The following is a 24,893-nucleotide window of genomic DNA, read 5'->3' as shown; positions in this document are numbered from 1 at the left end:
AATTTGTGATATATTGCCAAGCTCCGCTGTCAGTGAAAACAGAATTATATTGAGCAGTTTTCATCGCATTAAGTACTGTCACTATACAAACTTCCAGACCAAATTTCCTTCCATATGATTTCTGTGTTTACCTTTGAGGGAAATACAAGCTTTCCCCAAACATTCCACTGTAGAATGAAAAAAATAGCCTTGAACAAGCTGCTGCTGAATAAACTATGTTGGGGGTCATAATAAGCATCAAAATCACTTTGCTGTCTCTCAGTTTACTAGATAAACCACTTAGAGCTATACCCTTACGCAAATTATTTCCAGCAGAAAATATTTTATGAGTAATCAGAAAATATTTGGTTTTGCAAAATGGTTCAAAAATCTTGTTTAAGGTGTCCATTGACACTGTTTGCAAGATTCAAAGGAGTCCCTTTTATTTCAAAGGGTTTTATGTCTCCCCTTCCCACACACACACACACACACACACACAAAGGTTAAGAAACTGGTTCCATCTGAATAGGGGCCCTGTGTGACTCTGGGAGTTGTCTTTATGAGTCAGCAGAAGCGAGGTCGGTTATCTGGAAGCGAGGCAGCCAGCATGGGCAGCCCGGACCTAGAGGCCTGGACGAACTTCAGAGTCTGATTATACCAGAAACAAAGGATTGTTGGCCTCATCATTTCCATGAACAAGCAACAAGTGGCCATTCCATTCCAGGTGTCAGTGTGTGACCTCACGATCTTTCCCCAACTGTGAGAAAGTTACTTTTAACTCAGCTAGTAAGAAACAAAGAAAGGTTTATATTTTGTGAAAACTGTAGCTTGAAGGGTTTTTTGTTTTTGTGTTTTTTTTTTTTCTGGAACTTTTGTTGATTGAGAAAAACTAAAAATGTTTCAAAGGATGCTTTGTTTGAAATATTAGATATTCAAAAATTAGTTCTTTCATTAAATATTTATTGTGCTTTGCTAAGTACTAGAAATAGGAAAATGGATAAGACTTGCTGTCCTCAAGGTATATACAGTTTAGTGCATAAACATCTATGTGTTTTCTGTATAAAATAAACTCAATCTCTCTGATAGTTAAAGGGCCAGCCTGTAGAAAAGATCTGGGGTGCCCCTGTCATGTTTTAAACACTCAGTTTCCTGATCTATAAGATGAAGACAATACGAGTCCTCCTTACTTTAAAATATAACTGAGGGGATGAAATGATATATCTACAAGTATTTTTTTTAACGTTTATTTATTTTTGTGACAGAGAGAGACAGAGCATGAATGGGGGAGGTCAGAGAGAGAGGGAGACACAGAATCTGCAGTCAAATGCTCTACCCCTGAGCTATACCCCCAACAGAGGGAGACACAGAATCTGAAACAGGCTGCAGGCTCTGAGCTGTCAGCAAAGGGGCTTGAACTCACAGACTGTGAGATCATGACCTGAGCTGAAGTCAGACGCTTAACCGACTGAGCCACCCAGGCGCCCCTATCTACAAGTAGTTTTTAAAAAATCCTTTATTAATGTGTCTCAACTTGTGATCTACCAAGGTGATATGTCACTTTGGGTGGGTGGCTCTTGTTAAAAAGGACAGATTCCTATGCTCCACCCCAGACCTGCTGGGATTTTGGGGATTGGGATCTGCATTTTAACAACAGCCCTCAAGTGATCCTTATACACATTTTGTTTGAGAAATTGATTTGGGGGTGCAGACCGTTGTGCAGGCAGCCTTCTGAGAAGGTTCACATGTCCCAGACATGTCACATAAGCTGGAAAGAGCCTTAGACCTAGCGAGGCCATGCAGAAAGAACAGTGGACAGGTAACATGTGGACCAACAAGCAGTTCCTCTCTCAATTCCTTTGCCCTGTGTGGACCCAGTGTCTATGGATCAGTAGGGTGTGAGGTGGGCAAGATGTAGAAACCTGTCAATATGACCGGGGTTAAGTCTTCTGCCAGCCCTGTAGAATAAGGACTCAGAAGACAGAATATTAAATCACATTTCTTGTCTACCTGAGATGGTGAACTTTGTTAACCCAGTCACTGAAAATTTGTGACTCCATTTATTCAAGAAGGGTTTCGAGGACCTGTTTTTGCTAGGTACTGTGTGAGTCACTGGAGACGCTGTGCGGAAATAGCAGACTGGATTTCTGTCCTTGTGCTTTTAACAGGCCAACAGAGTTAAACAAACCATCATACAGTGAACCATGTAATTACAATCATGAAAAGTACTAGGAAGGACAAGTAAAAAGTACAATGAGACATTATAACAGAGACCTAACCTAGACCGGGGGCTCAGAAAACTTAGAAAAATGATGTTGGGGGAAGGGGACGGCTTTTGAGAAAAAGTGTTCAGACAGAAATAAATTTCTCAATTTTTTTAAAATTTTAATTTAAATTTAATGTAAATTTCTCAATTTTAAGATTGGCAAAGGTGATGATAGACTTGGACAATGTTTCATAAGAAGTTATTGAGGAAGTAAACATATTTTACTTTTGAAACAAGTCCCTTTTAAAAAGATGAAAAGAGGGGCGCCTGGGTGGCTCGGTGGGTTAAGCGTCCGACTTCGGCTCAGGTCATGATCTCACGGTCCGTGAGTTCGAGCCCCGAGTCGGGCTCTGTGCTGACAGCTCAGAGCCTGGAGCCTGTTTCGGATTCTGTTTCTCCCTCTCTCTCTGCCCCTCCCCTGTTCATGCTCTGTCTCTCTCTGTCTCAAAAATAAATAAACGTTAAAAAAAAAAAAAAAAAGTAAAAAGATGAAAAGATCTTAACTTCCAAAATACTAAGAAACTCAAACATAAGAAAATAACACAAGTGTCTTGCCACAAATGCATCTGCAAGAATTTTTAGTGGGTTTTCTAATAGCCAAAATGCAAGACTGCCTCAATATCCAATAATAGTGGATTATTTAAATAAATATGCTACAAGAACACAGTGGAGTACTATTCAACTTTAAAAATGTTGCTATAGATGACTTATTGGTTGGTTACATAAAAACAAAACGTTTTTGAACAAAACGGATGATCCTCTATTTTTGCAAACATATTTAACAAAGAGGTATATACAATGATATAGAAAAATAAATTATGAGCAGTAATGTCATTTTTCTTTGTTTGGGAAGTCTGAATTTTCTAATTTCTCTACAAAGTTTTATCCCAAGGGAAGAATGAGAAAAGTGTATTTTAATTAAAAGTGTTGCAAAAGAGCGGGTACTCTCTTGGCTGGCTATGAGAAGCTTTGGTTGGGGGAGGGGGTGGGACTGGGAAAGGAGGAAGGACAAAATGTCCACATTGCCTTTCCTGAGAACCAAGAAAAAAGACTTTTGACTTTCAGCCAAAGGGCAGAATGAGACTAAAAGTACAATGTTATATAGCAGAGAGATGAAGTTCTGAAGATAGATTCTTTTGCAGAATTGGAGCTATCCGATAGGAGACGAAGCTGCCTTAGCAGGCGGTGGGAATCTCCTCCGTGCACCTGAGCACCGCGCAGACTAGAGGGCGCAGGACGTTTCCCGTGTGGGTAAGAGATAGACAATGGCTTCTGAGTTCCTTCCATACTGAAGGGTCTGTGACTTTATGAACTTTAGCTTTTCCCCCAGGACATGCAAATAACCATGTCCTGAGAAACTTAAGGCTCTTATTTACTGGCTCCCGCTTGGAAAGCAGAAAGGGACACTGGAACCCTTGTTTTCATTATGTTTTAATTCCTCACTACAAATCAGGCTTGTGAAAAAAGACATGTGATGTTAATATACTTTTCGTTTTTTTTTTTTTTTTTTAAGTTTATGTATTTATTTTGAGAGAGAGAGAAAGCGAGGAGCAAGTGGGGAGGGGGCAGAGAGGGGCGGGGGGAGAGAGAAAATCCAAAGCAGGCCCTACACCACTAGTCTGGAGCCTGATGTGAGACTCAAACTCACACACAGTGAAATCATGACCTGAGCCAAAGTCCGACACTTAACCGACTGAGCCACCCAGGTACCCCTTTATCCTTTTCATTCTTTTTTACGAGTCTCATCCAATTATTTCTCTGAGACCCAGAATTATCTTTTATTTTTGTTCAAAAGCCCTCAGCTGCAGGACTTGGTGAATGTTTACTGTCTTCTAAAAGTCTCATCTAATCTTTTTTTTTTTTTAAACAGCTTGAGTCCAAAGTTCAGTGGCTTTGGCCATGAACAGTGGTGACAAAATTGAGGTCTCCCTTGTTTTTTAAAAAATGCATCTATCACAAGAGGTGTATTTATGAGCAGTTGATACGTTATAATACTGGGGATTTCAAGGTGGAGCTTCATGGAGGTTCACATCTTGTTACTGACCATTCTAGACCCTCGTCCTGAGACAGTAGGCTGCAGCACACTTCATGCATTGTGTTCCAGTCTTCACTCATCCATTCCTTTTTGGACGGTTGCAAAGAGCATGAGTCACTTCAGAGGGGGCATTCAAAGAAGTGTAAGTGTTATTTTGACAGTGGTGCCACAGGGACACAGGCATTTCTCCTTGCTCCAAATACCATGAAAAGCAGGAGAGCTAATGCTTTCAATCACTTTTCTTTACTAGGAAAAATAACGACATTGGTTTGTTTGGAAGCCCTTTTACACAGAGCCCAACAGGATGCAAGCTGCCTCGTGATGTGACTGCTAGGGTGCTGGACTCAGAATACAAATTAAATGCCGAGCTCCCTCTAGTGTCACGATACAGCCGGCATTTAAGAACTTGGATATTGTACATATTTCACAGTATGAGTCAATTATTTTTAATTCCATTAAATTTAGTTACTTTCCATTCTGCTTAATTTTATACAACATATTGCCTTTTTTAAATGTTTATTTACTTATTTTGAGGGAGAGATAGTGTGTGCGAGCAGGAGAGGGGCAGAGAGAATGGGAGCGAAAGAGAGAATCCCAAGCAGGCTCCACACTGTCAGCACAGAGCCTAATGCGGGGCTGGATCTCAGGAACAGTGAGATCCTGACCTGATTTGAAATCAAGAGTCAGATGTGTAACCAACTGAGCCCCCCTGGTGCTCCCATGCAACATTATTTCTTGAGTCAGAATTTTGTGAAGAAACATTTAATAAACTATAATTTGAAAACATCACTAAAAATGGAAATTACAACTAAAAACGTTTTGTGTGATTATAGCATAGGGTAAATAAGAGAATATTCCAGAATACTGTGTTCGTATAAGACACCCCTTCTCCCTGCAACAACATCAACAACAACAACAACAACAACAACAACACACACACACACACACACACACACACCAGTTCTATTTCAATATACTCTCCTTGATGTCCAACAAATAGGGGTCTCCTTCATTTGCATGTTGAGAGTAAGATGTGGGTTACTCCCTGGATATGGAGGGAATAACTGCTACCACTATAGGAAAAACAGAGATCCTGTAAGCATGTCTTATTGATGAACCATTAGGGCTATGTTCATGCCTTTTCTTTAAAAAGATATATAATTGATTGAAAACACTGCAAGGGAGCAGTGAGCAGGACAGCAAAGGAGAGACTGTCTGCCCGGATGCAGTGGTGACGAGGGGCTACAGTTAAGGCGGAAGTGAGGAGGTATGGGAACACACGGAATTTCCCTTTTTGGTAGCTGTGCCTGGTGGTAAGTAGCCCATTGGTCATTTAGGGCCCATGGTTATTTTGAGGAGGGCTGCCTAATGAGCCTGTTTGTATTCAGGCCGGTGGTGGTGGCTGTGGTGGCTATGGTGGCTGTGGGTGCTTTTACCTTACTCGCGTTTGCATTGCTCAGGCCTGTTGCCTAAAAGCGGTCTCTACATCTCCCCGCCCCCCACACACATATCAATAATGACAAGTCTTTGGCATTTAGACAGAGGTCTCATCTTCTGTAACTGCTTCATGCTGGAAAGGGAAGGGGCACCCTGTTCCTACCTAAACTGGTCAGTCCATCAGGGGGTTTGTGCAGTTTTAGACCAGAGCATGATATTGTATTAATGTGATGATAGGCATCTTGAGTGAAATTCCTTGGTGGCCAGGTCTGTGGGATTTAGGGGTGAGGGGACCATCTGATGGTATGGGCTGGGATCCTTGTTGAACCACCATTCGGATATGGAATTGTTGGATTCACTCAGACACATAGGAACATGTTTTGCCTGCAGATCAAGATGGCAGCTGGATGCACAGGAACAAAGGAAAAGGAGGGGCCTGAAAGAATCGAGGTAGCTGAGAGTCAGCTAGCATTAGGAAAGGGTCCCAAGTGAGCCTGTGGCATGTGCAGATTTGCCCCAGGTGATCCATAGACAGAGTGGGAGTGGAGAGAAAAGGGGTCCTTCCCTTCACAGGTGCAGGCAATCCAACCTGTTGGCCTTCGGACCTTTAGATCACATGAAGGAGTCATCCTGGCCAGAGACCTTCAGTTGTCTGAGGAGTACTAGCTAAACCACCAAAGGGCTGAGAAGAGAAAGGAGAGGGAGAGAAGGATCCCTTTGAAGGGCAAGAGGGGAAATCCCTCACCATTTGGGGCAAGAAGGGTCCTACTGGCTCCTTTTGGGGCTTAAGGTCCTCACCAAGGAGTAATCTCCCCTAGAGGTCATCAGTTCCCCAAGGACTACTAGAGTCGGTGCACTGAGGGAAAGTCCCGAGAAAATCCCAGAGAACCTGAGAAGAGCCCCAGGCTGGCAAAGCCTCCATGTACGGGCCACCAAATGTGGGGCAACCGGATTGGGTGGAGGCCAGTGGCATGGGTGGTGAAAGAATTCACCCAAGGCAGAACAAAGGAGATAAAAGTTTATTGAATATACCGAAGGGAGCAGGGGCAGGACAGCAAAGGAGAGACTATTTGCTTATTTATGCCTTTTGAATGTGTTAAAAAAAAATTTTTTTTAATGTTCATTCATTTTTTTTTCAAAAAATTTTTTTAAGATTTATTCATTTTTTGAGAGTGAGAGAGACAGAGCATGAGTGGGGGAGGGGCAGAGAGAGAGGGAGACACAGAACCTGAAGCAGGCTCCAGGCTCTGAGCTGTCAGCACAGGGCCCTATGCGGGGCTTGAACTCACGGACTGCGAGATCATGACCTGAGCTGAAGTCGGACACTCAACCAACTGAGCCACCCAGGCGCCCCTTTTCATTTTTGAGAGAGAGAAAGAGCACAAGCCTTGCAGGGGCAGAGAGGGAGGGGGATAGAGGATCTGAAGCACAGAGCCCTACACTGGGCTCAAACCCACCAGCTGTGAGATCATGACCCGAGCCGAAGTCAAATGCTTAACCGACTGAGCCACCCAGGCGCCCCTTTTTAATGTGTTTTCAAAAGTCCAAAGAGGCCAACATGGTACTGGTTGTGAGTTTTGATTTTCTACACCCAAACCACTCATCTTACATATCATCTATTCTCAAATCTTGTGTTCATGATTCAATATAAGAAAATTGCAACCTAAAATAGTTACTAGAACAGAAACATCTATTGGACACTTGCTGTTCCCCTCCTATCTTCCCCCATCTTAGCACCAGAATGACATTTGAAAAGCCCCATCTTGCCCTACTTACGAGGCCTGAAGGAAGAGTCAGCAGTGACAGGAGCTAGGGATCCAGAGTCACACTGCTGGGTTCATGTCCTGGCTGTGACCCTTGCTGGCTGCGTGATCTGGGGCGAGTTGGTACACTTTGTCTGAAAAATGAAGATAAATAATAACAGTACCTACTTCGCAAGACTAAATAAGCCCCTCGCATGTAACAAAACCCCAGCAAGGTGATACGCTGTCTGATGAAGAAGGCAGAGGCCAATTCCTGAGCTGGTTATTTTACATAGGTCTCTCAGCAGCAGGCTTTCCCAAACAGTACTTTTTCTGTTTCAAGAAAGAGGTTTGTGAGAGTGTCCTCAGTAACAAGACAAAAACCGAATTTTTTTCCTACCTGATCCTATTGACTCCATGGAGTCTAAATTCTTTTGCACGTGGCTAAAATCTCTCAACCATCTTTCCGAGACTCCCTTTTATAAACAAACACTCCACTCTTTTTTTTAATGTTTGTTTATGTTTGAGACAGAGATACAAAGAGAGAAGGAGAGAACGGGTAGGGGAGGGGCAGAGTGAGAGAGGGTCAGAGGATCCAAAGCCGGCTGTATACAGACAGCAGAGAGCCTGATGTGGGGCTCGAACCCACGAACCGTGAGATCACAACCCGAGCTGAAGTTTGACCCTCAACCGACTGAGCCAGCCAGGTGCCCCAAGAACACTCCACTATTTTGAATACAGATTCTTTACTGCTGCCAAACTGGTTTATTCACTGTCTTCAGACATACCCTTATCTCTTCTTTAACCCTTCCTTCTTTCTTCCCTCCCTCTCTCCTTCCTTCCTTCCTTCCTTTCTTCCTTCTGGACTGGCCTGTACCTCAATCTTCTCTGTCACTATCCTTACAGATTAGCTAAAACACCGTTTCCTCAGTAGATATTTAGCTCAGGAAAGTTACTCTGGAGTATAAAGTACACTATATGCATCTCTCAGCAGCTAACTTGAAAATATTGTGATGCACTTGTGTGATATTGGGGTGTCTCAGGAAGACCACACTTACGGACTTGCCTCTGAGTGGAGAGCGGAAAGAATCCAGCTCTCTCACTTTCATGGTGACTCCTATTGTGGGAAAGGATGACAAGCTTACTACTCACCAGAGGTTGCCTGGTTACCATCAAAATATTTCCCAAGTTTCTGATTTTGTCAAAATTAATAGGCCCTGATACTTCTAAGAATATGACACACAAAAAAAACTTATTTGTAGATTTTCTTGTGTTTAATTTAGAAACATTTGGCATTTCAAATTAATATTGGTTAAAATTGCCAAGTTTGATTACCTGAAGACACAAACAGGATAATTTATCCTCAAAATTTCACATGATCATCTATGCATTTTAACTTAAAATGTTTTTCCTTATGTTTACTTAGAGAGAGAACGTGAGCAAGAGAGGGCCAGAGAGAGAGTGGGACAGAGGATCCAAAGCAGGCTTCGAGCTGACAGCAGAGAGCCTGATGTGGGGCTCAAACTCACAAACCGTGATTGTGACTTGAACCAAAGTCTGACACTTAACTGCCCCAGTGTCTCGCATTTTAACTTTTCAAAAGAGCTTCCACATCTATCATCTCATTTCATCTTTCCTACAAATTCAATAAAATTATTTTTCAAATGGGCTTTAAGTGACCAGGATTGAGAACTGGAGAAGCATATTTAACTTCTGAAGGTCCCAGTGAGTCCCTGAATGGAATCCTTTCATTGGGACTCTATGTGAATCACTGATTCCCTTTGAATGATCTAAGGCAGGTCTTATCTCAGAAACCCAAGGCTGGATTGGATGTCTCCACACCTTCCTGTGTGACTCTTTTTGCTATTATTCAACATCTCTCATCAAAGATGCAGAGTATGGGCAGAGGAGGAAAGACATAGGAGGGAAGAGAGACATGTTCAAATTCAGAAAAATATAACACACATCAGAAACGGTGGAAGCAAAGGACCTTCTGGAGGAAAGACAGGGAAATGCACAATCAGCCGTTCTCAAAGCCGGGTGTGGTTATCTGGGCATCGTACAAGCTCTGGAAAGATATGAGGGTTTTCCAGTATTGCAGACTCTGTCGTGCTGCTCTTAGGGGAGGATTGATTCCAGGGAGAAAATAGTCATGAAGTAATTATTAAATAAAGGGAAAACATTTCTCAGAACATTCAAGAATATATGAGCTCATATAGCTATTTGTCAAACCATGAAACACCTATTACATTCAAGATTCCGGAGATACAGTTATAAAGAACACAGCCTTGCTCTCAGGGAGATTATAGGTCAAAGGGGAAGAGCAAATAATATTAATAATAATAATAATAATTATTATTATTATTATTATTAAATTCTTACCCTACGTGAAACTTTTTTACACTTGACATTACTTAATCTTCACAACCCAATGATGTGGTTAGCATTATTTTCACTTTATAGATATGGCGACTAAGGTACAGTTAAGGTGCAAGTTAAGTAACTTGTCTAGACTTCCATAGCTGGCAAATGGCAAAACTGGAAATTTGAACCCAGCGAGTGCAATACCAAAACCTTCGCCCTTCAGCTCTTATCTCCCTAAACAGTGCTTCACTGATTTCCTTGGGAAACATTGTATGGAACAATTTCATTGTGTCATCCTCGTAAGGGATCTGTGGATACCAGGGGTTGGATTCACTCATTACAAAGATGGAGGCCAAAGATAATACGAGGCAGTGTGGTAAGTGTTAGTAGAAGTCAACACAGGAGCTTGGTGAAGGCATTGGTTAGGAAAAGCCTCCTGTAAGAGTCAATATCTGACCTGAGCCTGATAAATGAGTAGATATCAGACAGGCAAAGAGGGAGGAAAGTGCCTCTGGGCAGAGGAAATCGGATGTATGAATGCTTGAAAGACCATGGTTTGCTGAGTGAACAGAAGGAATCAACATAGTATGAAGCAGGGGCCAAGGGAAGGACTAGAAGAGAGAAGAGAAATGAGAAAGCTGAATAAGTGAAGGCCCCAGATAATGAAGAGTCTCTTTATTTAATATTTTAAACATTTTATTGTTTCTGTAAAAGTGAGATGTGTTTATTTTTTGAAAAGGATTCTTATATGTGTGTGTGTGTGTATATATATATATATGATAACAATTCATAAAAGTACAAAGAAGAAACTAAAAACCACCTGCACTACTCTCTCTCACTCTGAGATTACAACTATGACATTTCACTGAACATCCAGTATCTTTCTCTATGTATATAAACATATGAGTACAAGGATAGAGATATAGAAGTGACATCATACTGTGTATGTTGTTCTGTACCTCCCCACCATTTATATGGCAATGACAAGAATCTTTGGCTTTATTCGGAAGTGAAGGATTTGCAGCAAGATGGTAACATAATCATATTTGTATATGATGAAACAACATAACAGCATCGCCTAGTATAAATTTGAGGTCATGTGGTGGCAGGAAGGAAGATCAAGGAACCCAAGGAGGCAGTGATGATGACATGAACCAGGGAATGGTGATGAATTGGAGAAAAAGGGATTGATTCAGATAACAGGAGGCAGGCTCAGTGGCCTCTCTGGCTGTGGAGGCAGGGGTTGTTCAGTGGTGGGAGGTGAGGAGCGAGAGAGAAATCTCCAACTGATTTCTAGGTTGCTGGTTCTGGATTGGATGTGTAGGTATTAGCACCAGTCACTAGCAGTTTGGGGTGCCTATGGGATATCCAATTGAAGAGAGCAGGTAACTATTCAAATATATAAGTCTGGAGCTCAAGATAGAGACCAGAGCTGAAGATAGAATTCTGGACATCATCAGAAGTTAAAACCAAGGGAACTAAGAACGGAACAATGAGGACACCTATACACACACACACACACACACACACACACACACACACACACACACAGAGCTCCTAAAGCCCTTATAATTTCTTTTGTAATAACAATACTAGGAGTATCTCTTATTCTTATGGTTGTCTTTGCCCCAGTCCCTGACAGAACTTCTAAAATGTTGTAAATCCCTAAGTGATAAGAACATAAGTAGCATCTCTTGCTCTAATGAGGTGGTTCTGGGTGGGCTCCTGAATAGGGGCTGGTCACAAGAAAGTCCAAGCCATTATTAAAAGCTTGGAATTTTCAGCCCTATCCCCCACCTCCCAAGAAGGGAAAGGGTCTAAAAATGGAATTTATAATTGATCATGCCTACATGAGGAAACCTCCATAAAATCCCAATAGTGGGATGTTCAGGGACCTTCCAGGTTGGTGAACACATCCAGTCACAGATAATTGCTTGGCGTGAGGAAAAACCTACATGTATTTGGTGACCCAGAAGAGAAGCATTCTCTGTCTTTGAAGAGAGATACAGAAAAGAAACATCATAAGAAATAACTGGGGTTTACCCTACACAAAAGGAGGAAAATTGAGTTTTTCTTAAACAGATGGCTTTTCTCTTCTTTACAATGTATGAGACCTCAGCTGGGAAGATAGGAAGGCTGAAATTACTCGATGCCTAAGGCTAGAATCATCTGAAAGCTTATTCACTCATGTCTGGCAGTTCAGACCTCAGCTGGAGCTGTCCAGCTCTTGGGTTTTATGAGCAAATGTCCCAAGAGAACAAAGCAGAAGCTGTATTGTCTTTAAATTTTTTTAAATGTTTATTTTTGAGAGAGGAGACAGAACACAAGCAGGGGAGAGGCAGAGAGAGACAGAATCTGAAGCAGGTTTCAGGCTTCGAGCTGTCAGCACAGAGCCTGACGTGAGGCTCGAACTCATGGACCATGAGATCGTGACCGGAGCCAAAGTTGGACGTTCGACCAACTGAGCCATCCAGGTGCCCCAGAAGCTATATTGTCTTTTAAGACTAAGCTCAGAAAGTCCTATGGTGGCATTTCTGCCATAGTAAAGAACACGCTAAGATTCAAGGGGAGGGAACATAATCCGTAGCATTCAATGGGTGGAGTGTCAAAAGTCAAAGTCACATTGTAAATACATGTAGGGTGAGAGATATTGTTGTGGTCATCTTTGCAAACTACAATCTGCCACAACTCTTCTGTTCCTCACTATTTGTTCATTACTATAGCCTTTTATTTATGCTTCTCTTGTCAGCCATGCCACAATGGTGACAACATTAAGTAAGCAATCAGCTAAAAGCCCTACTTTGTTTCCAAATGATCGGAGAAACTAGCTCTTCCCCTTTCTCCTCATACATACTTTTAAGCTGAGGCTTTGTGATAATTAATATTAAATTTAATTATCAATCAATAAACATTTATTGAGAATCTGTCATTTGCTAAATATCTCTTCGACAATGGAGATAGGCTGAACGTAATAAAGAAAAATGGTTTCTTTTTTTTTAATGTTTATTTATTTTTGAGAGAGAGAGAGAGACAGAAGGTGAGCAGGGAGAGGCAGAGAGAGAGGGAGACACAGAATCCAAAGCAGGCTCCAGGCTCCCAGCTGTCAGCACAGAGCCTGACATGGGGCTTGAACCATGAAATGTGAGATCATGACCTGAGTTGAAGTTGGCACCTGACTGAGCCACCCAGGTGCCCCAAGAGAAATGGTTTCTTATCTTAAGAAGTTTACTATCTGGAGAAAAATACAGATCAATGAGAGATTTAAAAATAGGTGAGCGGTACCTGGGTGGCTTGGTCGGTTAAGCGTCTGACTTCGGCTCAGGTCATGATCTCACGGTTTGTGGGTTTGAGCCCTGTGTTGGGCCTGTGCTGACAGCTCAGAGCCTGGAGCCTGCTTTGGAATCTGTCTTCCTCTCTCTCTGCCCCTCCCTCGCTTGTGTTCCGTCTCTGTCTCTCTCAAAAATAAATAAACATAAAAAAAATTAAAAAAAAAAGGTGTTATAAAGTTCTATCAGCTTGTTTTATCAGTCACTGGTAGGACATAATTTGTTGTCAGGGTATTGTATCATGAAACAATTTAATCTTCTTTAATGTTTATTTATTTTTGACAGAGAGAGAGAGAGAGAGAGAGAGACAGAGCATGAGCGGGGGAGGGGCAGAGAGAGAGGGAGACAGAGAATCGGAGGCAGGCTCCAGGCTCTGAGCTGTCAGCACAGAGCCCGACGTGGGGCTCGAACTCACAGACCGAGAGATCATGACCTGAGCTGAAGTCGAACGCTCAGCCGACTGAACCACCCATGCGCCCCTATCATGAAACAATTTAATGGCCTGCTAGATTCCAGACAGACACCCCATGCCCCTGGCATTCCCCGATCTACCAGTCTGATGACTTCGAAAAGAAGGAAATGAAGAAATTGAGCCAGCACTTGTGTTCATAAGGTCATGCTGCCTCAGAGTGATCGCTGCTTCCTCTTTTCTCCTCATTTTCTTATTTTGAATGTTTGAATAATCTTAAGCACCTTCCTAAATGTTTAGTAACTCTCTGTACTTCCTTTTATTATAGACTCAGAACTCTCTAGAATCTTTCTGAAAATATCAAACATGACTATTTTAGCATTTTATTCTCTGGCCTATATTGTGTTTTCTCAGGGGTTATTTCTGCTTATTGGGTTCAGTGCTTTCCTTGCCAGCTTCTTTGTTGTTTGATTATTCTTGGTTGTTTGGCCATATTTGTAAGTGAGATCTTAATTTGAACATTATTGGTGGCTGGAGACAGTAAGAATTCTTGTTTGCTTGGCTAGAAGCTCAAGTTTATTTGTTTTGTTTTAATTTATTTTTAATGTTTATTTTTGAGAGAGAGAGAGAAAGAGCGAGTGCATGAGCAGGGGAGGGGCAAAGAGAGAAGGAGACACAGAATCCTAAGCAAGCTCCAAGCACAGTGGCTCGAACCCACAAACCCACAGTGAGATCATGACCCAAGCTGAAGTCAGGCTCTCAACTGAGCCACCTAGGCATCCCTAGAAGCTCACGTTTAGATTAAATCAGCTCTGACTCCAGTGGTGGTGGGCTTTCCTTTAAGATGTGAGTATGGTCTATGTTGAAGACATGCGGCTCTCCTTTGCCTGTGACAAGGTCCTAATTCTCTGCACCAGAGAGAACGTGAGATCCTTTTTTGAGAGAATCTTACTTGAAAAGTGACCGTATGCAGCCTGGGCCATGTGTCAGCATCAGCGTTAGACAGCACAGGGACCGGCTTGGCTTCACAAGTTAGCTTCCCGCCTGGCCACGGCTCACTTCCTCCAGCCGGCTTCTGATTTTGATGGCAAGGCCTTTGCAGAATTCTGCTGGGAAAACTTGTAATTTTTAAATTAAGGTTTTAATTCTATTTCCAGTATAGTTAACATATGGTGTCATATTAGTTTCGGATGTACAAAATAATGACTCAACAATTCTATAAATTACTCAGTGCCCATCATGGTAAGTGTGCTTTTCTAGCCCCATCACCATGTCACCCGACCCACCCCACTCTGGTATCCATCCATTTGTTCTCTAGAGTTAAGAGTCTGTTTCTTTGACTTTCTCCCCTTTTTTTTCCCTTTTGCTCATTTGTTTTGTTTCTTAAATTCCACATAGAGTAAAATCGTATAATATGTATCTTATTCTGACTGACTTATTTTGCTTAGCATTATGCTCTCCAGCTCCATCCATGTTTTTGCAAATGGCAAGATTTCAATCTTATTCACTGACAAATAGTATTCTGTTGTATATATGTACCACTTCCTCTGTATCCATTCATCTATTGACAGACACTTGGGCTGCTTCCGTGTTCTGGCTATTGTAAATAATGTTGCAATAAACATAGGTGTGCATGTCTCCCTCTGAACTGGTGTTTTTGTATTTTTTGAGTAAATAACTGAGCAGTGTGATTACTGGATCTTAGGGTAGTTCTATTTTTAACTTTTTGAGGAACCTCCAGAGTGTTCCACAGTGACTGCACCAATTTGCATTCCCACCAAGAGTGCATGAGTGTTCCTTTTTCTCTATATCCTTGCCAACACTTGTTTTCTTCTGTTTTTGATTTTAGCCATTCTGACAGGTGTGAGGTGATATCACATTGCAGTTTTGATATGCATTTCCCTGATAGTGAGTGATATTGAGCGTCTTTTCATGTGTCTTTTGGTCACCTGTATATCTCTTTGAAGGTTTGTTCATGTCTTCTGCCCATTTTTTAATCAAATTACTTGTTTTTTGGGTTTGAATTATATACATATTTGGGTTTTGAGCTCTTTATAGATTTTGGATACTAACCCTTTATCAGATATATCATTTGTAAATATCTTCTTTCATTTAGTAGGTTGCCTTTTAGTTTTGTTGATTGTTTCCTTCGCTGTGCAGAAGTTTTTATTTTGATGTAGTCCCAATAATTCATTTTTGCTTTTAGTTCCCTTGCCCCTGGAGACATGTCTAGAAAAATGTTGCTATGGTCAATGTCAGAAATTACTGCTTGTGCTCTCTTTTAGGATTTTTATGATTTCAGGTCTCACATTCAGGTCTTTAAGGGAAAACTCGTATTTTTAAAGTTTTCTTTCATGGTCTAGATTTGTGGGTTACTAGCTCTGTTTCATTTCAGCATCTATGTATTCCAGAAATTTCTCACTGTTCAGGTTGACTATTAGTAACCCCCTTCTGAATTTTCTAAAACTTATTTAGATTTATTTTGCTTTAATGCTACTCTTCTGACATTCCTTTGGGATTTGGGAAGAGAGGTAAATGTGTGTGTTTAGTCAGCCAGCTTTGGTGGGAAGCCATCACTGCCCCCCCCCCCCCACCTTCTGTGATAACCTAGGGTTAGAAAGTTCTAACAGGGATCACAGCAACCTTGCCCCACATATGGGGCAATTCTCTCTAAGAAGAGAGCATTTTTTTCTCTGTTCTTAAATTAGGGCATCTCTGTATCTGGTTCTCTTGCATCTCGACCATTCTTTGCAATTTTCAAAGATTACTGACGGTAGTCCTTTGCCGACACTGACAACTCACTCATTTTAGTGCTCCGGAAAGTATTTCACTTGAACACTGAAAATAGCTAAATGATCGTATCATTCTTCACCTATCAAATGGACTTCAGCTCCTTGTTAAGTGTGTTTGGTTTATCTTTTCAAGTGTTGGGAACTTTTCATTGATTATCTTTTTCTTGATAGGAAAGAAGAAAGTCAGATGGAAGTTATGTATTCTACTTTTTTTTTTTAAGTGTTAAACAGGACCTCATCAATAAGGATAAGGAACCCCTTTTGTCTTTATTATCTCTGGCCTTTTTCCTTTTTTTTCCCCTCAAGTCTAACCTCATTTAAAGCTTCAGCATTCCTGTCATTATTCATAGAGGGCTGACCACAACTCTAAAGTTGCTTTGGATTTTATACCACTACTGTTTTTTGTACCTGTCCTTTTTTTTTTTTTAATTTTTTTTAACATTTATTTATTTTTGAGAGAGTGAGACAGAGGATGAGTGGGGGGAGGTGGGGAGAAACAGAATCCAAAGCAGGCTCCAGGCTCTGAGCTGTCAGCACAGAGCCCAACGCAGGGCTTAAACTCACGGACAGGACTGCGAGATCATGACCTGAGGCAAAGTCGGCTGCCCAACCGACACCCAGGGGCCCCATGTACCTGTCCTTTTAAAGTCTGAGTGTTTGAAAGAACTCCATGCACAATGTTAGTAGCTCAGGGGCATTAAGGTAGACGAGAAACTAAAGATCAGAGAATAAATAGTGAACCGTTGGTGATGAAATACAGGCGGCATGAACAGCAAATTCTGAAGACCTTGCTGGTCGAATATCTCCTATGTAACAGCTCCCCTGCTGAGGCACTAGATTCCATCCATCACCTCTGACCTGTGTTGCAATAGCTCTTTCCCATAAAGGGGACATGTCTGAATCACCTAGACCAGCAGACTATTCACCTGACTAGTCATGTACACAGCATTTTACTGATTGCAAAGCTCCTTCATGTTTGCGTTTTGTACTTCAGTTTCTTTGCTATTCTCATAAGAATTCTTTGTTTGTTTTTTAATGTTTATTTATTTTGGAGAGAGTGAGAGAAAGAGCACGAGTGGGGCAGGGGCAGAGAGCAAGGGGAGACACAGAATCCTAAGCAGCTCCAGGCTCTGAGCTGTCAGCGCAGAGCCCAATGCGGGGCTCAAACTCAAAAGCCCTGAGAACATGACCTGAGCCAAGTCAGACTGGGCCACCCCGGTGCCTCTCATAACAATTCTTTGAAAGGAAGGAGAAAGTTACTAGCCAGGTAGGAACTGGCTATTTTCAGGCACAGAGGAAGGTGTTGGGAATATGCAGTAAGTACTCTCTTTCCCTGGCTCTGTTTTATAACCCCTTCTTCCTCTCTTTGAGACCCTTGCCTTGGATTAATTAGTCCAATGTTCTCTTGAGTTTCCTCTTACCTTTCTAGTCCTTCTCAGCCTCCTTTGCTAGTTCTACTCCCTTTTGTCCATTAGAACTTGAATCCTTTTGAAAAGGCAAAAGCTTGCAGCATCCAAAATGGTGTTTTTTTTTTTTTTTTTTATGGAACTTAACTCAGAACATTATTTTTGCCATGTGCAAAACAGTTTACTTTTAGGTTATTCCCAATGAAAGTTGGAATTGGAAAGAAAAGAAAAGGAACCAGAAGCGTGGTAGGTTAAAAATGTGCTGAGATAGCTCCTCACAATTTGAAAATAAAACTGGCTTCTTAACAAATGGCAGAAATGTCCTAGTGCTTTTACTAATCCATTTAAAATCCGGTAAAAATAGGGCACCTGGGGGCTCAGTCAGTTAAGCGACTAACTCTTGAATTCCGCTCAGGTCATGATCCCAGCGTCTTGGGATGAGTCCCTTGATGGGTTCTATGCTGAGTATGGAGCCTGCTTGAGATTCTCTCTCTTCCTCTCTCTCTGCCACTCCCCCACTCACATCTCTCTCAAAATAAATAAATGAACTTGAAAAAATAAATTAAAAATAAAATCTGCTTAAACCTATTTCTAATTGCATTCAAAAACATTTTTGGCTACATCAAATTAGTTAATACAATTCAGAATAATAATAACCATTTGTAGATAAAATTAGGAACTCTCATTGGAAATGCTAAGAACTACCTGAATGTGTGCAAAGAGTAGACCATTATCTCCCTGCCAAGTCTGTATGTCCATGTTGTTATTGATATAAAGGGCAGTTCTAATATCCATATATATATTAACTCTTTAAATTTCATTGGAAATGAATTTTATTGTGTACCTTTCATGGGCCACTTAGCTAGTGTGCTTAACTTTTTAGAGTGATTGTGGGGATGGGGGACAGGAACAAAGATGTGTGTCAGTTGGGGGGTGGGGTTGGGCAGGTAGTGGTTATAGCTATGGCCAAGAAGCGTTCTCAGATCTTGACCAGTTCTTTAAAAAAGGTATGTTATGTTTTCATCAGGAAGAGGAGAAGTAGCATAAATAATTTAGGGAACCCTACATCAATACTTTAAAAGGAATTAGAACACACCCTTCTAATTATCATTGAATCTGCTTTTATAATGAAAAATAATAACTTTTTCCCTCATGATGAAAGTAATCCATATTCATTTATTTAATTTAGAAAATATAGACAAGCAAATGGAAGAAATCACACCTGTAATCCCATCACCCACAGATATACTTTCTATATTCTTCCATTCATTTTGTACCAAATGGTGTCATAATATACACCCCATTTGTAACTTGTTTCTTTCACAGAGCAATATTGTTACTATCCTTTGACAAAAATCTCTAAATCTAAATCTATCAATATCTAAAGCATGAAATGGGTAATCCTCAAAATTCTAGTTTTTATTACCACGGAACTAATAAACTTAACTTTCAAGTTAAGTTTACAGGCTACAGATGTGTTCACATAGTCATAATATGTTTTTGTAAAATTTGCAGAAATAAGATATTAAAACATTTTTTTTCTTAAAGAGAACCCTCCCCAATTTTACAAGTGTGAGGTCTCACAAAACCTGCATCAATCCCTGGTAGTACATCCTTTCCTTTCCCACTTCCATTAATTCAGCAAATATTTTTGAGTATTTATTACGGGCCACACACTGTTCTAGGTACTTGAGACACATCAATGAACAAAACTGAAAGAGACTTACTCTGCAGTGAGGAGAGGGAGGCAGCGAACACAAGGAAGTAATTATGTTGTATGCTGTCCAGTGGTATTTGCTGTGGAGAAACAGCAGGGAAGAGGGTAAAGGAGATTACTATTTTGGCAAAGAGAGGAGGTCTGGCAAAATTTAAAAAGATGGGTAAAGCCTTATAGAAAAGAGAACATTTGTGCCAAGACAGGGAGCCCATTTTTTTGAGAGCATTTATACATCCTTCTCATTATTATTTCAGTGTATACAAATATTGAATCATTGTGCTGTATACCTGAACTAGTATAATGTTAGATGTCAATTACACCTAAGAAAAAACTCACAGCATTTTAAAGTTTTATCTCTAACCAGGATTAAATACAAATAAACTTTTATTTTTAACCAGGATTAAATATGTTAAATACATAGGTGCATATGAATATATACCTATACATAGTTTAAAATTTTGTTTTAAATATAGTTTTGCTTGGTAACAACTTAATAATTCTACTAACATGAAAATAATAGATTTTAAATGGAAATTAGAGGAATGGCTATCCTGAGTTCTTGACCCTTTCACAATGATTTACAAGAAATTACATAACCTTGATTTTAAAAATCATAATTTAAGGGGTGCTTGGGTGACTCAGTCAGTTAAGCATCCAACTCTTGATTTCAACTCAGGTCATGATCTCACAGTCATGGGATTGAGGCCTGCATCGGGATCTGTGCTGATAGCATGAAGCCTGCTTGGAATTCTCCCTCTCTCTTTCTCTCTCTCTCTATTTGCCCCTCCCCTGCTTGTGTGCTCTCTCTCTCTCTCTCTCTCTCTCTGTCTCTCTCAAAATAAAATAGATTAAAATAAAAATTTTTTTAAATCACAATTTAAGCCTTGTCTAGCACAGGCAGCCCACAGAGAGTAGAATCTGATACTTTTTACAACTGCTAAAGTACACATCTGAGTGATACAGAAGTTCCCAAATTTAAAGGGCACTTCTGTACATGGTGAAAAAAAACCTCTTGTCAACAGAATGCAATTTATACTAACCCTAAAATTTGATGGCACTTTTGATTCTGCCTATTTTTAACAGGCATATATTTATGTATAGATTATACGTAAGAAGCCTAGAATGATATGCAGGAAAATGTCAACAGTACTTATTTTTGTGCTTATTGGTAGTGAGCTTATTTTGTGATTATCTACACCTTTTGACTTTTCCACAATGTGCACGTGTTACTTGAATAAAAACATAATTTTTATGTTTTCCATGCTTCCATATTTGACCTTTTTTTTCTTTTTAATTTAATTTAATTTTTAAAATTTACATCCAAGTTAGTTAGCATATAGTGCACAAAGATTTCAGGGGGAGATTCCTTAATGCCCCTTACCCATTTAGCCCATCCCCCTTCCCACAACCTCTCCAGTAACCCTCTGTTTTTTCTTCATATTTAAGAGTCTCTTATGTCTTGTTCCCCTCCCTGTTTTTATATTATTTTTGCTTCCCTTCCTTTGTGTTCATCTGTTCTGTGTCTTAAAGTCCTCATATGAGTGAAGTCATGTGATATTTGTCTTTCTCTGACTAAATTCGCTTAGTATAATATCCTCTAGTTCCATCCTTGTAGTTGCAAATGGCAAGATTTCATTCTTTTTGATTGCTGAGTAATACTCCATTGTGTATATATATATATACCACATCTTCTTTATCCATTCATCCATCGATGGACATTTGGGCTCTTTCCATACTTTGGCTATTGTTAATAGTGCTGCTATAAACATTGGGGTGCATGTGTGCCTTTGAAACAACACTCCTGTATCCCTTGGATAAATACCTAGTAGTGCAGTTACCGGGTTGTAGGGTAGTTCTATTTTTAATTTTTTGAGGACCCTCTGTACTGTTTTCCAGAGTGGCTGCACCAGCTTGCATGCCCGCCAACAATGCAAAAGAGATCCTCTTTCTCCGTATCCTTGCCAACATCTGTTGTTGCCTGAGTTGTTAATGTTAGCCATTCTGACAGGTGTGAGGTAGTATCTCATTGTGGTTTTGATTTATATTTCCCTGATGATGAGTGATGTTGAGCATTTTTTTCATGTGTTGGCTAACCATCTGGATGTCTTGTTTGGAGAAGTGTTTATTCATGTCTTTTGCCCATTTCTTCCCTGGATTATTTGGGTTTTTCTGGGTGTTGAGTTTGATAATTTCTTTATAGATTTTGGACACTAACCCTTTATCAGATATGTCATTTTCAAATATCTTCTCTCATTCTCTCAGTTGCCTTTTAGTTTTGCTGATGTTGTTTCCTTCGCTGTGCAGAAGCTTTTTATTCTGATGAGGTCCCAGTAGTTCATTTTTGCTTTTGTTTCCCTTGCCTCTGGAGATGTCTTAAGTAAGAAGTTGCTGTGGCCAAGATCAAAGAGGTTTTGCCTGCTTTCTCCTCGAGGATTCTGATGGTTTCCTGTCTTACATTTAGGTCTTTCATCCATTTTGAGTTTATTTTTGTGTATGGTGTAAGAAAGTGGTCCAAGTTCATTTTTCTGCATGTTGCTGTCCAGTTTTCCCACCACCACTTGCTGAAAAGAGTGTCTTTATTCCACTGGATATTCTTTCCTGCTTTGTCAAAGATTAGTTGGCTATACGTTTGTGGGTCCATTTCTGGGTTCTCTATTCACTTCCACTGATCTGAATGTCTGTTTCTGTGCCAGTACCATACTGTCTTGATGATTACAACTTTGTAATAAAGCTTGAAGTTCGGGATTGTGATGCCTCCTGCTATGGTTTTCTTTTTCAAGATTGCTTTGGCTATTCGGGGTCTTTTATGGTTCCATACAAATTTTAGGATTGTTTGTTCTAGCTCTGTGAAGAATGTTGGTGTTATTTTGATAGGGATTGCATTGAATATGTATATTGCTTTGGGTAGTATTGACATTTTAACAATATTTGTTCTTCCAATCAGGAAGCATGGAATATTTTTCCATTTTTTTTGGTCTTCTTCAATTTCTTTCATAAGCTTTCTATAGTTTTCAGTGTATAGATTTTTCACCTTTTTGGTTAGATTTATTCCTAGGTGTTTTATGGGTTTTGGTTAAATTGTAAATTGGATCAATTCCTTGATTTCTCTTTCTGTTGCTTCATTGTTGGTGTATAGGAATGCAACCGATTTCTGTGCATTGATTTTATATCCTGCAACTTTGCTGAATTCATGAGTAAGTTCTAGCAGTTTTTTGGTGGAATCTTTTGGGTATTCTATATAGAGTATCATGTTATCTGCAAAGAGTGAAAGTCTGACCTCCTCCTGGACGATTTGGATGCCTTTTATTTCTTTGTGTTGTCTGTTTGCTGAGGCTAAGACCTCCAAGCTATGTTGAATAACAGTGGCAAAAGTGGACATCCCTGTCTTGTTTATGACCTTAGGGAGAAAGCTCTCAGTTTTTCCCCATTGAGAATGATATTAGCATTGGGTCTTTCATATATGGCTTTTATGATCTGGAGGTATGATCCTTCTATCCCTACTTTCTTGAGGGTTTTTATCAAGAAAGGATGCTATATTTTGTCAAATGCTTTCTCTACATCTATTGAGAGGATCATGTGGTTCTTGTCCTTTCTTTTATTGATGTGATGAATCATATTGATTTTTTTGTAGATATTGAACCAGCCCTGCATCCCAGGTATAAATGCCACTTGGTTGTGATGAATAATTTTTTTAATGTATTGTTGGATCCGGTTGGCTAATGTCTTGTTGAGGATTTTTGCATCCATGTTCATCAGAGAAATTGTCTATATTTCTCCTTTTTAGTGGGGTCTTTGTCTGGTTTTGGACTCATGGTAATGCTGGCTTCATAGAAAGAGTTTGGAAGTTTTCCTTCCATTTCTATTTTTTGGAATAGCTTCAAGAGAATAGGTGCTAACTCTTCTTAAATGTTTGGTAGAATTCCCGTGGAGAGCCATCTGGCCCTGGACTCTTGATTTTTGGGACATTTTTGATTACTAATTCAATTTTTTACTGGTTATGAGTCTGTTAAAAATTTCTATTTCTTCCTGTTTCAGTTTTGGTAGTTTATATATTTCTGGGAATTTGTCCATTTCTTCCAGAATACCCATTTTATTGGTGTAAAATTGCTCATAATATTCTATTATTGTTTTTATTTCTGCTGTGTTGGTTGTGATCTCTCCTCTTCACTCTTGATTTTATTTATTTGGGTCCTTTCCTTTTTCTTTTTGATCAAACTGACTAGTGGTTTATCTATTTTTTTAATTGTTTCAAAGAACCAGCTTCTGGTTTCATTGATCTGTTCTCCTGTTTTTTTTGTTTGTTTGTTTGTTTTTGTTTTTTGGTTTCGATAGCATTAATTTCTGCTCTAATCTTTATTATTTCCTGTTTTCTGCTGGTTTTGGGTTTTATTTGATGCTCTTTTTCCAGCTCTTTGAGGTGTAAGGTTAGGTTGTGTATCTCAGACCTTTCTTCCTTCTTTAGGAAGGCCTGGATTCCTATATACTTCCCTCTGATGACCGCCTTTGCTGTGTCCCAGAGGTTTTGGGCTGTGGTGTTTTCATTTTCATTGGCGTCCGTGTACTTTTTAATTTCCTCTTTAGCTTCTTGGTTAGCCCATTCATTCTTTAGTTCTTTAGTCTCCAAGTATTTGTTACCTTTCTAAATTTTTTCATGTGGTTGATTTCAAGTTTCATACCGTTGTGGTCTGAAAATATGTACGGTCTGATCTCGATCTTTTTGTACTTGTTGAGGGCTGATTTGTGTCCCAGTATGTGGTCTATTCTGGAGAATGTTTCATGCGCACTGAAGAAGAACATATATTCCGCTGCTTTAGGTTGAAATGTTCTGAATATATCTGTGAAGTCCATCTGGTCCAGCATGTCATTCAAAGCCACTGTTTTCTTGTTGATTTTCTGATTAGATGATCTGTCCATTGTTGTAAGTGGGGGTGTGGAAGTCCCTACTATTATGGTGTTATTATCAATGAGTTTTTTTATGTTTGTGATTCATTGATTTATATATTTTTTTGCTCCACATTTGGAGCATAAATGTTTACAATTGTTAGGTCTTCTTGGTGGATAAACACCTTAATTATGACATAATGCCCTTCTTCATCCATTGTTACAGTCTTTATTTTAAAGTCTAGATTGTCCGATGTAAGTATGGCTACTCCAGCTTTCTTTTGTCGACAATTAGCATGATAGATGGTTCTCCATCCTCTTACTTTCAACCTGAAGGTGTCTTTAGGTCTAAAGTGGGTCTCTTGTAAACAGCATATAGATGGATCTTGTTTTCTTACCCATTCTGTTACCCTTTGTCTTTTGATAGGAGCATTTAGTCCATTGACATTTAGAGTGAGTACTGAAAGATATAAATTTATTGCCATTATGTTGCTTGTAGAGTTGGAGTTTCTGGTGGTGTTCTCTGGTCCTTTCTAGTCTTT

The 24,893-nt window shown here is 40.0% G+C and overlaps 1 long non-coding RNA gene across 1 annotated transcript; it reads right to left on the bottom strand.

Annotated features, from left to right (window-relative positions):
• Positions 1–7,492: 7,492 nt before the first annotated feature.
• On the bottom strand, positions 7,493–19,551 carry LOC122235012. Its single transcript, XR_006213080.1, has 3 exons — positions 19,481–19,551; positions 14,508–14,661; positions 7,493–7,611 (listed from the first exon to the last, which is right to left on the bottom strand). It is a non-coding gene; the product is annotated as an uncharacterized LOC122235012 (long non-coding RNA).
• Positions 19,552–24,893: the final 5,342 nt, after the last annotated feature.

This window comes from Panthera tigris, chromosome F2 (genome assembly GCF_018350195.1).
Source record: "Panthera tigris isolate Pti1 chromosome F2, P.tigris_Pti1_mat1.1, whole genome shotgun sequence".
NCBI classification, from domain to species: domain Eukaryota; kingdom Metazoa; phylum Chordata; class Mammalia; order Carnivora; family Felidae; genus Panthera; species Panthera tigris.
Note: the sequence above shows the minus strand (reverse complement) of the source record. Positions and strands in the feature narration are given on the sequence as shown.